Source organism: Mandrillus leucophaeus, unplaced genomic scaffold (assembly GCF_000951045.1).
Source record: "Mandrillus leucophaeus isolate KB7577 unplaced genomic scaffold, Mleu.le_1.0 Scaffold9, whole genome shotgun sequence".
In the NCBI taxonomy this organism is placed as follows: domain Eukaryota; kingdom Metazoa; phylum Chordata; class Mammalia; order Primates; family Cercopithecidae; genus Mandrillus; species Mandrillus leucophaeus.
The window spans coordinates 219,622-233,434 of NW_012109807.1; the positions used below are offsets into that span (position 1 = coordinate 219,622).

Consider the following 13,813-nt stretch of genomic DNA (forward strand, 5'->3'; position numbering starts at 1 on the left):
TTCCCAACATCCTCTCACCCAAGCAAAGGCCCTCGTAAGCCAAAGAGAAGGTCAGTGAGCTTGTTCCAAAAGGCAGCACTGGAAATCCACATTTCCCAGCTCACTGAGGTGCTGTGTGGCCTGGGGGAAGTGTCCTTCCACTCCTGGGCCTCCAAGCCAGTCACCTAATCTGAGGGGTTCACAGAGATGGAGCTGGGCAGCCTGTTGGAGGCTCTGCCTCTTGTATGACAAAGTGAGGTCCCTTTCTGGCGCTGATGGCCTTCCCAGTTCAGCCACCCTTGGGATTCCTGGAAAATATGATGCCTGGGCTGTCCTTGAAGCAGGCAGGACAAGTGAGGACATGGCAGCCCCTTCCCATCTGGAAGCTGAGCCTCCTTTAATCTAGAGACCTTAAAAGGCATGTGGGAGCCAGGGGCTGGGTTCTTATCTCCTGGGCCTGGCCGATGTCCAGACGTGCCTTATTTATAGCGCCACTGACAAGGGCAGCGCAGCTGGCTGGCAGCTGCACAGAAGGTTGAGGCCATCCAACCCGGCCATCTGCCTGCACGGCCGCTGTCCCTGCTCATCGGGCTGGAGGACAGAAGACAGAACCCTGACATCGCAGGTAAGCGCCACTGGTTCCCCCGTGCTCTTCTCTCACCCTTGCCATCCTTCCCAGCCTGTCTCTGCAGCAGGCTTGGACAGCAGCTCTGTAGGCGTCTTGTTCCTTGCAGACAGAGGGAGTGTCCCAGCCCTGGGAGGAAGCTCTCGGGCACTGGGAGCTCGCCGACCACAGCAGAGATGCAGGTGGTGCTGGCAGCTGGCTCCCACCAACGACAGAGCCCAAGAACAGAAGCCGCCCTGCCCAGAGCTACCGGGGGTGTCAGCTTGAAGACAGAGAACCCCTGCTCATCGGGAATGAGGAGAGATTTAAATAAAATTGAACTCCTGCCCCCTCTCAGTGGGAATCCGTTTTAAACAACGGAAAACATTTTTTAAGGGGAAAGCAAAAGAAGAAATATTATAAAATAAACATTGGAAAGGGGGCAAACCACAGTGCACTTGAACTTTTTCTCCCTGACAGAATTTCCGGAAAGCCTGGGCTGAAATGGCAAATTACTGATGAGTCTGATTACTCTGGGAAAGTGTGTTTATACAACATGACTCTTCGCAGCTGATGGTTTGAAAGCCCAGAGAGCTATTGCATGCTTTGAAAAGGAAATGCATGAATATTTTACAATTTCCAGAGCAGGGCAAACTCCAAGATACACAGTCCTAAGTAATGCTCAGGTCAATTGTGTAACAATCTCAATACGGATAAGATGCCATATATATGATAATAGAATCATATATATAAACATCCTCTAGCCAGAATCCATGTAAGACACTTTATCAAGTCTAATCTAAAAAGAAAAAAAAAAGTTGTCTGTCCAGTCTTTTTTTTTCTAAATTATTCTGAGGTCCAAAGATAGTGTTAATAAACACCTGCGTTACAGATTAATGCTATTGTAGCTCATATTTGCTGTATGTAAGTTTATTATCATTGTTTTATTTGTTTCTTGAGGAATATTATTTGAATTTTATTTTATTGCTAAGCTTTTAAAATTTTGTCGATACATAATATTTTACATATTTATAGGGTACATGTGAGTGTTCAGTATATACATAGAATGTGTAATGACCAAGTCAGGGTTTTGGGGTATCCAGGATGGGCTAGAATAAAGTCTATTACATGTTGAGATCCCTCTGGCCCCTTACACAAGTTTTTGTATTTAATTGAGTAGCTGACTAATCCACTCAAATGATGACATTTTGGAGGCATTTTCTTACATTAAAAAATATTTTAGTGCATAACTTCCATGAAAAGTTGCATATTTTCCAATACAGTGTTCCCTGACTGCTCACCCACCATCTTGCCTTTCAGCACATTTCGTACTTTTAGGTTTCATTGTTCTATTCAGAGTTTCCAGAGTTCTCCATTGATTTCAGATCCCCAAGGCCAGGCCAAGCCATGCCTCTCACTGCATTCCCATGACCTAAAGCACAGGGACCTGAATGCTTTCTACCGATCTCTAAAATATTTCATATTTACAAGATATGGCCCAGAGACTGTTTAATTCATTCATTCTCTCCCCACCAAAGAAAGAGGTAAAATTATATTGATAGTTTTTATTTTTTCACTCTACAAATAATCTATGTTTACTATAAAAAATACAGACCAGCAAAAAGAAGAAAATGGAAAATCGTACATACTCTTACTACTCAAAGATAACTATTCTTGCAATTTATTATCTTATTTATTGATTCTAAGATGTCTTTGATTGAAAGATTAACCATTAACTTAATAGTAGTTTTTTTAAAAAAAAATACCACTGTGAGATATTTTAAGGTGGATCCAAAAACATTAAATTATGTGGGAAACTGTAAATTATAATTAACAAAAACATATATATGTGTATATATATATACTTATGTATATTAAAAATCAAGTTATTTGGGTCTTCCGCTTTCTGTCCAATTTATGGTCAACGTCTTTTACTGTTAATTCAAAATCTAATTCCTTGAAAATTGGTTATCTCTATATATCATTATGACCAATTTGTTTAGTCAACATATTAAAATATTCATAATAGTTGGATAGATGAGAAGTAAAAAGAAAAAGATTTAGATAAGACACGTTATTAGAATATAGCAATATAACATCAGTTCAAAGTATGATCTGGTAATTGATTTCTACACTATTACTGGTCCCTTTGGAATCATGAAAAGCTCAACCACCTTGTGCCTTGATCTGCATGCCCTCCATGCCCCCACAAAATCTGTTTAATGATGTTTTTTAATTACCATTGATTTGTCAGCACCTCCTCACTTAGTCTCTAATACACTAAACTGTGGATGAAAAAATAGAAAAGAACTCACATAAGTTCTGAGAAATTTAATGTTTTACAATTTGGTACTTCATCTGAATTTAGTGGATACATTTTAGATAGAGAAAAGAGGAATAAGAAATCCATTTTAACACAGGACTTCTGTTGCAGTTAGAAAGTAACACAGAAAAATTAAACTGAACTAAAACTATATCATGGCAACAATGTATAAAACATGCTTGATGTGTTTTATTAAGGAGGAACACGTTATTAGATATTAAGAGGAAAGTGCAAGAATTTCATTTTGGTCTTTTTTAATTGTTTGTTTGTTTGTTTATGTATTTATCTTTTGAGAAGGAGTCTCACTCTGTCACCCAGACTGGAGTGCAGTGGCACAATCTCGGCTCACTGCAACCTCCACCTCCTGGGTTCAAGCGATTCTCCTGCCTCAGCCTCTCGAGTAGCTGGGATTACTTAGGCGCCTACCACAACGCCCGGCTAATTTTTGTATTTTTAGTAGAGATGGTGTTTCGTCACATTGACCAGACCGGTCATGAACTCCTGATTCCAGGTGACCTGCCTGCCTCAGCCTCCCAAAGTTTTGTCATTCTAGTCTTTAAAGAGTAAGCATGTCTAGATGGCATCTGAAGCGGCTGTGGGAACCACCTATTTTCATGTTAAGTAAAAGCCATCATAGTGCTTTTTTGCGTGGACTTAGTTCTGTGCAGATAAATCTAGACTAATTTCAACGTATCAGTTCATGGTTTTGTATGAACACAAAATAGAAAATGACATGATTTGAATATTCTACTCCAAGTCGTATCCTTTGTAGGAAGATGAAATGGTTAAGATGAAGGCACAATGGGTTATATGAAAACATTTTATATATATATATGTATATGTAATAATATGTAATAACTTAAACCAACAAACAGTGCAATAGCTCAAAAGTGAAGCATTGTTAAATAAAATATGATACAGCTATAGTATGGAATATATGCAACCACCAAAAGTAAAGTTTGCATAGAACTTTTAATTTTTAAAATTCAGACTAGAAAACAATATTCATAATATAGGAACTGAAAAAATACACAAAAATATATAAAATTATTGATTCTGAAGGACAAGACTAGTGGTAATTTTACATTTTTCTCTACATTTTAAATAGTTTACTAAATTTTCTACAGTAAGACTAATCATGAAAGTTTTGATAATGCAAAATTCTATGCAAACACAAAACAGTCTAATTATTACCACCAATTATAAAAATTGTAAATAACCAACCAGAATGACTTAGTCTATTACAAATAATAGCTAGTTTCGGAGGCTGAGGTAAGAGGATTGGTTGAGCCCAGGAATTTGAAAACAGCCTAGGCAAGAGAGCAAGACCCCATCTAAAAAAAAAAAAAAAAGTTAAAATTTATTGAATGATCATGATATCCAGGAACTATGTTTAAGCTCATTTAACACAACAGCCCTATAGGTAAACATTATTATTAATTTTGTTATTATTCCTATTTTCAGAGAAGGAAACTGAAACTTAGAACCGTGTCATTCATTGCCGAGGGTGCAACCAAGTTAAAGATAATGTCTTTTTTTTTTTTTTTTCCTGAGATGGAGTCTCACTCTATTGCCCAAGCTGGAGTGCAGTGACACGATCTCAGCTCACTGCAACCTCCGTCTCCCAGGTTCGAGTGATTCTAGTGCCTCAGCCTCCTGAGTAGCTGGGATTACAGGTGTAGGCCACCACACCCTGCTAATTTTTGTATTTTTAGTAGAGACAGGGTTTTACCATGTTGACCAGGCTGGTCTCGAACTCCTGACCTCAGGCGATCCGCCCGCCTTGGTCTCCCAAAGTGCTAGGATTACAGGCGTGAGCCACCGTGCCCGGCCAATGTATTTCTTTCCAGTACTTTCCGATCCAGTTGGCATTAGACTTGAATTGCAAAAGAGCAACCCTGTTGCCATATGCAAGGGACAACAAGGTTTGAATGACATAAACGAATGCTTCAGGTATTGAGGGCAAAAATCTATGATGTTTTTAAATACTTGGGGTAAAGTTTACAGAGAAAGGGACGTGGCGCCTCGAGGAAAGGAGAAATTAGCAGACACTGAGAACATTACAGGTGGGAAGGAATGTGAACAATATGGAGATGGAAAGTGATAGGACTTCTTCGAAGGTACCAGAAAATATGCCAGATGTGTTGAGGGGGGGGTAATGACTTAAGGACGAGACTACCTCACTTCTCTTTGTTCTCTTTTGGACATTTCAAAAATCCAACATTTTGTAAAATGAAATAAGGAAGTCTCTTGGCTCCCCAAAGTAAAAGGGGAAAAAAGAAAAAAATCATTTTCATAAAGAATCTGGAATAGGACTAATTTGGATTCCAAATTTAAAATAAAGCAAAGCTCTGAATTAGAGAGATAGTAGTTGTTGACGTTTGAGTGCTCATGGCGTGTGCAGCAGTGTTGGGTGTGCTGCACACACACACACAGATGTGTAGGGTGGCTCTGTGATGAGTGCTTCTGGTTTCCTTGTTTACAGGTGAGGACACTGAGGCACTGAGAAGCAAAGGGGAACAAAGGCAGTACAGGGGAAGCCGGATTCGAACGCAGGCAGTGCAATGCCAGTTTCACACTAATCCCACTAGAAACTTGGGAAAGTCCCCACAACGGAGAAAGGACCTCATCTTAAAAATGAAGCCAGGCGCGGTGGCTTACGCCTGTAATCCCAGCACTTTGCGAGGCCGAGGTGGGCAGATCACCTGAGGTCAGGAGTTCAAGACTAGCCTGGCCAGCATGGGGAAACCCTGCCTCTCCTAAAAAATACCAAAATTAGCTGGGCATGGTGGCATGTGCCTGTAATCTCAGTTACTCAGGAGGCTGAGGCAGGAAAATTGCTTGAACTTGAGAGGTGGAGGTTGCAGTGAGCTGAGATCGTGCCACTGTATTCCAACCAGGGTGACAGAGAGAGATTCCTTTAAAAAAAAAAAAGAAAAAAAAAAAGAAAGAAAGAAAAAAAAGAATGAGGACTTGAACTTATTTTTATTTTTCATTTTTAATTCTCCCTTTAGTTTCAGCACCTTCTCAAGAGGCTGGGAAGTATATTCATCCACCCTAGTTAAACCCTGAGAGCTAGCACTGTAACTTGTACACAGTGCACAGCTGCCTAATAAATATTTGCTGAACCAAACTGTTGTGTTTAATTCAGCTGGGTTCAAGGAGTGTTGAAATCCAAAGGAAGGAGCTAGAAGTATTTCTTCTTGGCTAGTACTTTTCCCTTCTGCAATCCTAGCTGGGAACCAGGTTTCAGATTCACTCCCTACCTTTCGATACGTAGCACAAGGACGTATTTTTTAAACGGAATTTTTGAACGCAATAAGTATTAATATCTGATGATAATGTATGCTTAAGGAGTAGATTCCCTGACTTGGAAGCTTCCATTTACTAATGTATTAGTTTGTGTGGGTGTGTCTGTGTGTGCACATGTCTCTGTGTACACGTGTCTCTGCGTGTGTCTGTGTGTGTCTCTGTATGAGTCCGTGTGTGTTGGGGGAAGAGAAGAGGATGGAAATGCTGAAAAAATTCTGAACTCTGTAAACTTCCTTTTAGAAAAGCTGTCCAATTTTCTTCAGAATCTTTTAATTAACTTACTAGGAAACTGTAATATTTTGCTCTCTTTAAATATACTTTAGGAACCAAAAAAGCAGGCGAGAGAGAATAGTCTCTTTACTTCAACTTTATTTACATTGAAGAGAGAACCAATGGCCAAATGTTATGCCCTTCCAATCCCAAAATCAAAGACAGAGGTCAAACAAGACGTCCAAATCAGTTAGGTCCAGTGAAAAAACAATAGCGCGTGTAAGACATAAAGCTAAGATGTGGAAAGTGCCTGAGACAAACTCCTTTTAGGCCCCTGTTTCTCTCCTCTTGCAAATTGAAAATGCAAAAATCTGTGAGCAGGTGCAAATGTGTCGGCACTCCAATTAACCAGCATGGGCGATCATCCAAGTGAGGGGAGAAATAAGAACACCCACAGTTCCGTGTCTACAAACACTCTCAGGTGGAAAAACTCTGCAGGCAGTAAGGAAGAGTGGGATGAGGACCTTCTAATTAAGACAGGGCTCTCCACAAGTCAGCCAGTTTGGAAACTCATAGTGGCAAGTTCAACATTGTTAAAGTAATGAAAGTTGGGTAGAAGGATTGATAAACCCTTCAGCTACTATTATGAAGCAGCAGCGGCAGCATATCCTCCACTCCGGCTGCTGATGAGCCCTGGCAGGATTCTGGCATGCTGCCCTGAGCTGCTTCTACTTTTGTCTGCTGTGCTTCACTCTTTCCTGGGAAGTGTCTGCAAACCTCCGCCAGCCTCCGCCAGGAGCAACCAGGCAACCCCAGAGGCCAATGTGAGCTCCATTTAACCACAGGTCTCTGTTTAAAATTAGTGATCATATTTGTAACTTAAATTAGACAGTATGTCTCCTTTTCCCAAATGTTCCAATGGCTTCCCAAGTCGAAATAAAATCCTAACTCCAACCGTAGCCGACAGATCCCTACATGATCCATGCCCCAGGAATCTGACCTCATCTCTTCCTTCTCTCTCTGTCCATCTAGAGGGGTTCCAGTCATATTGCCCTGACCCAGCTGTGCCAAACACTGCCCTGCCCCAGGGCCTATCACACTTGCTGGCATCTCTGTCAGACTCTTCTCCAAGACAAACACAAGGCTTCCTCCTTCCTTCATTCATACCCAGTCTGAGAGCTTCCCCTAAACACTTCATCTAAAATGACACTCCTTATCAATTTCTAGCTCCTTACCCTGATTTACTTGCTATCTCACACATCTACACATCTGCATACATATATATATATATGTTTATCTCTCCTCCAATAAAATGTGAACTCCAATGAATGCAGAAACTCTATTTTGTTCACTGAGATATCCCCAATACCTACTACAGTGAATGGTGTCTAGTAGGCACTAAATAAATGTCTGTTGAAGGATGAAGGTGTGAATAATCTATTGGTATATGTTTAATTTGAGATCTTAGAAACTTTTTGACTGTAATTCATATTGTAGAGGTGGAATGGTACAAAACTCTTCCTCCCCATTATAAGGGTCATGGCTGGCATTCCTATTACAAAATCTAGATTAACAAGAGAAAAGCATAACTAATTTATTTCACGTCATGGGAGGCTTCAGAAATGAAGACCCAAAGATCCCAGAGAAGACTGTCCATTTTTATGTTTAGATTTGATGAAGAGTGTATAGTGGCGTAAAAATGTGATTGGACATAAAGGGTATGGCCTAATGGCAACAGACTGAGTGGGGAACCACAACAAGTCCTGTCTGCTTGGATTCATCTTGGTCTGGGAGTCCTTCCTCCCAGACACAGGGCAGGACCTCTGTGGAATGAGGTCTTAGGATCTCCTTTCAGACAAGATAGGTTTGGGAATTTCTTTATAGCCCATTCCTACACAAAAGGGCCAGGGAAACCTTACAGTAATATTTCTAGGGTTTTGTTAGATGGAGTTTTGCTCTTGTTGCCTAGGCTGGAGTATAGTGGCTCGATCTCAGCTCACTGCAACCTCTGCTTCCGAGGTTCAAGCGATTCTCATGCCTCAGCCGCCCAAGTAGCTGGGACTACAGGTGCCCACCACCACACCCAGCTAATTTTTTGTACGTTTAGTAGAGACGGGGTTACACCATGTTGGCCAGGCTGGTCTAGACCTCCTGACCTCAGGTGATCTGCCTGCCTCGACCTCCCGAAGTGCTGGGATTACAGGCATGAGCCACCATGCCTGGCCTATTTCTAAGTTTTATTTTGTAGGAAGAGTGGTTCTGGCTTCTCTGACCTGCCTTAAGGGAGGAAAGGAAACAGGAGGAGGACAGGAGAAGATCAGAGACAGACTTTGCTTCAGAGGCCGAACAGTGTGCTTCGATTCGAAGCACTCAGCAGGCCACAGCGCCACACTTTGGGGTGTCGTTTGCTGAGCCCCAACAATGCCTATCACTGGTCACAGTGTTCTTGTTAGGATCCAAGTTTAATGTCCCTTGTTCACCACTGAAACTTCACTTTAAAAACTTCCACTACACTTGCATTTTGTCAAGGAAGGGAGGTGGGAGCTGGCGAGTCAGGTTGCCAGGGCACAAGGTCCTAGTTCTACCACTCACACTGGGCCCAGGCAAGGTTTTAACTTCCCAGAACCACACCTGTAAAATGAGAATAATAACGGTGACCTTGTCCATCACTTGCAGGGATTCAAGGAAGCACTAACAGCCACGGCTACCGTCAACTGAGCCCACGGTGTATGGCAGAAAGTACCCCGTAGGCTTGACTTGCTTTGCACTGTCCCGCCGTCTTCACAGCAGCCACCTGGTGCAGGGACAAATACAATTCCTCAGTTGCAGATGAGGGAACAAATCCAGAAAAGTATCTGAACTAAGGAGCTCTAGTCGCTGTACTAGTTTCCTATGGGTGCCCTAGCAAATTACCATAAACGTTCTGTCTTAAAGCAACACAGATTTACTGTGTTAAATTTTTGGAGGTCAGAAGTCTGAAACGGGTCTCACTAGGCCAGAATCAAGGTATGAGCAGGGATACATTCTGGAGGTTCTAGGGGAGGTATGTTTCCGCACCTTTTCCAGCTTCTGGAAGCTGCCTGCATTCCTTGGCTCATGGCCCCTTCTTCCATCTTCAAAGTCCAGAGCACAGCAACTTCCCATTTCTCTTTCACCCTGGCTCTCCAGCCTCCATCTTTCATATATAAGGGCATTGGTGATTACATTGGGGGCTGCCCAGTTGATGTAGAATAATCCCCCTATCTCAGGATCCTTAACTTAATCACATCTGCAAAGACCCTCTTGCCATGTAAGGTGTCGTATTCACAGGTTCCAGGAATTCAGACGTGCACATTTTGGGAGACTATCATTTTGCTACCAATTACTAAGAGGCAGAACTGCGATTTCTTTACCATCATATTGTGCAGTATGGTCTCTGGTGTTTATTAAGTCGTTTTTCCCTCCTTGTGGCAGTGGGGGGAGGGCGGAAACTTCTGGATCCCAGATTCGGGTTTTGTATGCCACATTAAACAGGACAGGTCATCCCCTTCTGCCCTTCTCCTCTGCAGTAAAGGACGCCAAAGGCTCACAGTCAACTTTCAACATTGTTTTATCTTATCAAGGTGAGGTTTAAAGCAATCCATCTCACCCGATCTCCAAATACATTATTGACTTTTAAGCAATCACAGACATTCGATAAAAGTAGGTTACAAAGTAAAAATGAAAGCCCAGCGTGGGGACAGGCCATGACATGCCTCCCGTCAAACAGGGTGTCTGTACAGAGTACAGAGCAGCCGCCAAGGGCAGAGCTGGAAGCAGGATCTCCACAGCAAGAGGAGCAGGTAAGGAAGAGCTGAGGCGGCCTAGCTCAGGGTACTCCAGTGAGGGACACAGGGTCCGGCCACACAGGTGACCAGGGACAGGGTGGTGACCCAGGCCACAAGAGATAGAAGCTCCAGGAACCAGCCTGGCAAGGTGGCGGAACAAGCTGACCCACACGAAGCCAAGGGACAGGACAAGCGTGGTCATGGGGCAGCCACAGGCGGGCCTGTCTGCAGAAGGGCGTAGTGGGAGGGCCTGTCCACAGGAGGGGGTAGTAGGCGGGCCTCCAAGTCAGGCTGGCTGCCTCTGAGGAGCACAACCTCTCAGGGATGGAAGGTGGTTCCAAAGCCCAGCAAACAAGCCAGCTTTGATCCACCAGGGAGGGAGCAAGCCAACAGGACACGAGAATTATTTGTGGACAAAAGAAGTGGGGTTGCAGGGAAACTAGAAGCTGGAGATGAGCTGCAGTTTGGGGAATATGGGGTGTTCACAGCTCGGCAAGCCCCTGGCTCCCAAATCTGTGTCAGCTGAGCTATGTCTAGATCTCACCTATGAATGGCACGGGCCGCCCCTACACATATACACATACCTCCACCCACTTGGGGATGGCGCAGGGCCTCCAGGACTGGAATCTAAAAGGACCTTTGTTCCTCCAGGTGGGAAGGACTAGGGGACACCCTCAGCAGGTTTTCAGCTGACTGGAACCTTTTATGACCACGCGCTCTCGGAACAGGATTACTTACCTGGTACCCGGTTGTGTTACTTTGACCCTTTCCTTAATATGAGCATCACAGCGTTAGAAATCAGAGGTGAATTTACATGGGTTGTGTGTTTTTGTGACAAAGCAATAAGAATAAAGTAGACTGCATACTCTAGATATACCTTTCTCAGTTATTCATAATTAGGGTGACCGTTGAATTTATGGTCCAAACTGAGGCGCTTTTGAGAGCGCTTTTAGTAAGTATGTGAGGTCCACAGGTGTAACTGCAGATTCTCAGGGCCCTGTCAGAGGGGGTCCCTTCTCTGAGCCCGAAGCCTCATACCCAGGCACCCAGGGCCTAGTGAAGCTGCCTTAACTATAAGCACAATGGTTTAGAGGGATTCTTCAACACCTAAATGCCTGCCTGCAACCTCAAACACTCTTATTCCTTTCACATGAAAGACAAGAAATGCCGAAGTAAAGTTTCTTATGAGGCGGACCAATGACGTAACTCCCTCACAAGGGCCTCTGTTTGAAAGTCAGGGACACGTTTCTCCTATTGATTATTGACATTTGAGAGTTGCCCCTCCATCCCCCAAGCCCCAGAGCTCGCTTTTCTTTTGTGACATTGTTGTAAATTGGGGTGCTTTTCTGCTGCCCTCTCCACGTGTTCACGAGACGCTCTGTCTTGTCCAGGCTTTACTGAAACAGAAGTGTTTCAAGCTCGGGGTCAGTTTCATAGTTCATGTTATGGGTCATGTAACATCCAGTTCAGTGGATTGAGATCGGTACATTGTTAACAACAAAATGAAATTGACTACAGCAGGAAAAAATAGAATTAAAGGGAACAGAATGCTTTTCACATAGTAAGAAATTCTTTCCAGAATTTTTTCATGACAGTATATTTTTCTAGCATTAAATGTGAGGGTCTTTGAAGTGGTTGTGATGTAAAAATGTACTTCCTGGTGTGGGGAGCCACCAAAATTTGCAGTCCCCTGAAATAACCAACTTTGCAGGTTTTCTTTTTCCTTTTGCCTGGATTCTTATAGTGCCAAGGGCAGCTCTCTTACTCCCACACACCCCTCTCAGGCATCCTCCATTCTCTGCAGATAGCTTACTTGGATCCTTTAGGCTACAGCCCATGAAATACCTTCCTATTTGATCAGTTCTATAAACATAAGTCTTTATCAAAAAAAAAGGAAAAGAAAGAATAAGCCAAAACCTTGCACCATTCACCAAGGAGTGATAGGGCCACGTGAGTAGAGATCTCTGAGAAGCTTCAAAGCAACTCGGCTGATTCTCAGCAGCCCCACACTTCCTCGGCAACATCTGCACCCCAGCACTATTTGTGCCTAAGTGTGGGAGTGCCGGGTGTTGCCGTGCGTGTGTTCTCATGCACCTCCCTTCTGTGCCACAAAATAAGTGGAAAATATCCCCGCCTGAGTGCCTGGCCCCCCTTCTGCATTGTTTCAGGGTCTTTGCAGCAGCGCAGGGGCTGCCAGCCTCTTCCTGTAATTTTGCAGAAGGTAGTTGCAGGAGTGGGGAGCCCTCACATCAAAGGCTGCTTTCCAGGACTGCTGGCTCAGGGAAGGGAGGAGGGGGACCCTGGTGCACAGCAGAAGAGAGCGACCCTAGGCAGGATGTCTGGAAGGAGAGATAAAAGCAAACTGCAAAGGTATTTTAATAGACCATGCTGTTTCCATTCTTTACCATGTGTTTTTCATTCTGCTTTTGGTTGCTTTTGACTTGAATTATGGAGCCTGGTTAAGGTAACTTAGATGCAATTACTTTTATACATCAAAAATGAATACTGACTTTTCCTGGTGGGGCTGGGAGTGATGGGAAGTGGCTAAGACAGAACACACATTGCCTTTTAGAAAGCTGGAAAATTCTTTTCTTCTCGCTTCCTTATGGAAGCAGAGAACGTGCTTTTCCAAGAGCTAAGAGCACTTTGACAAATGCACCGGGTAAAAACTTGCATCCAAGATAGAAAGACACCCTTGATGATGACATGGTGTGGCCATTACATTGCCAAAGAGGAAGCAAATACCATATATATATATCATATATATTGCCTGCAACCTCAAACTCTCTTATTCCTTTCACATGAAAGACAAGAAATGCCGAAGTAAAGTTTCTTATAAGGCGGACCAATGACATAACTCCCTCACAAGGGCCTCTGTTTGAAAGTCAGGGACACGTTTCTCCTATTGATTATTGACATTTGAGAGTTGCATCTCCATCCCCCAAGCCCTAGAGCTCGCTTTTCTTTTGTGACATTGTTGTAAATTGGGGTGCTTTTCTGCTGCCCTCTCCACATGAGGGCATATATATAAAGTGTGTATATATATACACAAAGTGTTTATATAAAGTGTGTGTGTATATATAAAGTGTGTTTATATATAAAGTGTGTGTGTATATATTTATATGTATATATATATAAAGCCCTCTCCACATATATATAAAGTGTGTATATATATATACACACACACTTTAAGTTCTGGGGTACATGTACAGAACATGCAGGTTTGTACACATGATGGTGGTTTCCTACACCCATCAACCCATCATCTACATTAGGTATTTCTCCTAATGCTATCCCTCTCCCAGGCCCCCACTCCCCAACAGGCCCCGGTGTGTGATGTTCCCCTCTCTGTGTCATGTGTTCTCATTGTTCAACTCCCATTTGTGAGTGAGAACATGTGGTGTTTGGTTTTCTGTTCTTGTGTTAGTTTGCTGAGAATATGCCAGCTTCATCCATGTCCCTGCAAAGGACATGAACTCATCCTTTTTTATGACTGCATAGTATTCCATGGTGTATATGTGCCACATTTTCTTTATCCAGTCTATCATTGATGGGCATTTGGGTTGGTTCCAAGTCTTT

At 43.1% G+C, this 13,813-nt stretch overlaps 1 protein-coding gene across 1 annotated transcript in view; it reads left to right on the top strand.

Moving 5' to 3' along the window:
- The first annotated feature begins 229 nt into the window (after nucleotides 1–229).
- Nucleotides 230–13,813, top strand: part of FHL2 (four and a half LIM domains 2) — a 77,229-nt gene continuing 63,645 nt past the window's right edge. Inside the window, exon 1 of the mRNA XM_011969557.1 lies at nucleotides 230–604. The gene's annotated coding sequence lies outside the window, so the exon portion shown is untranslated. The remainder of the gene's footprint in view (nucleotides 605–13,813) is intronic.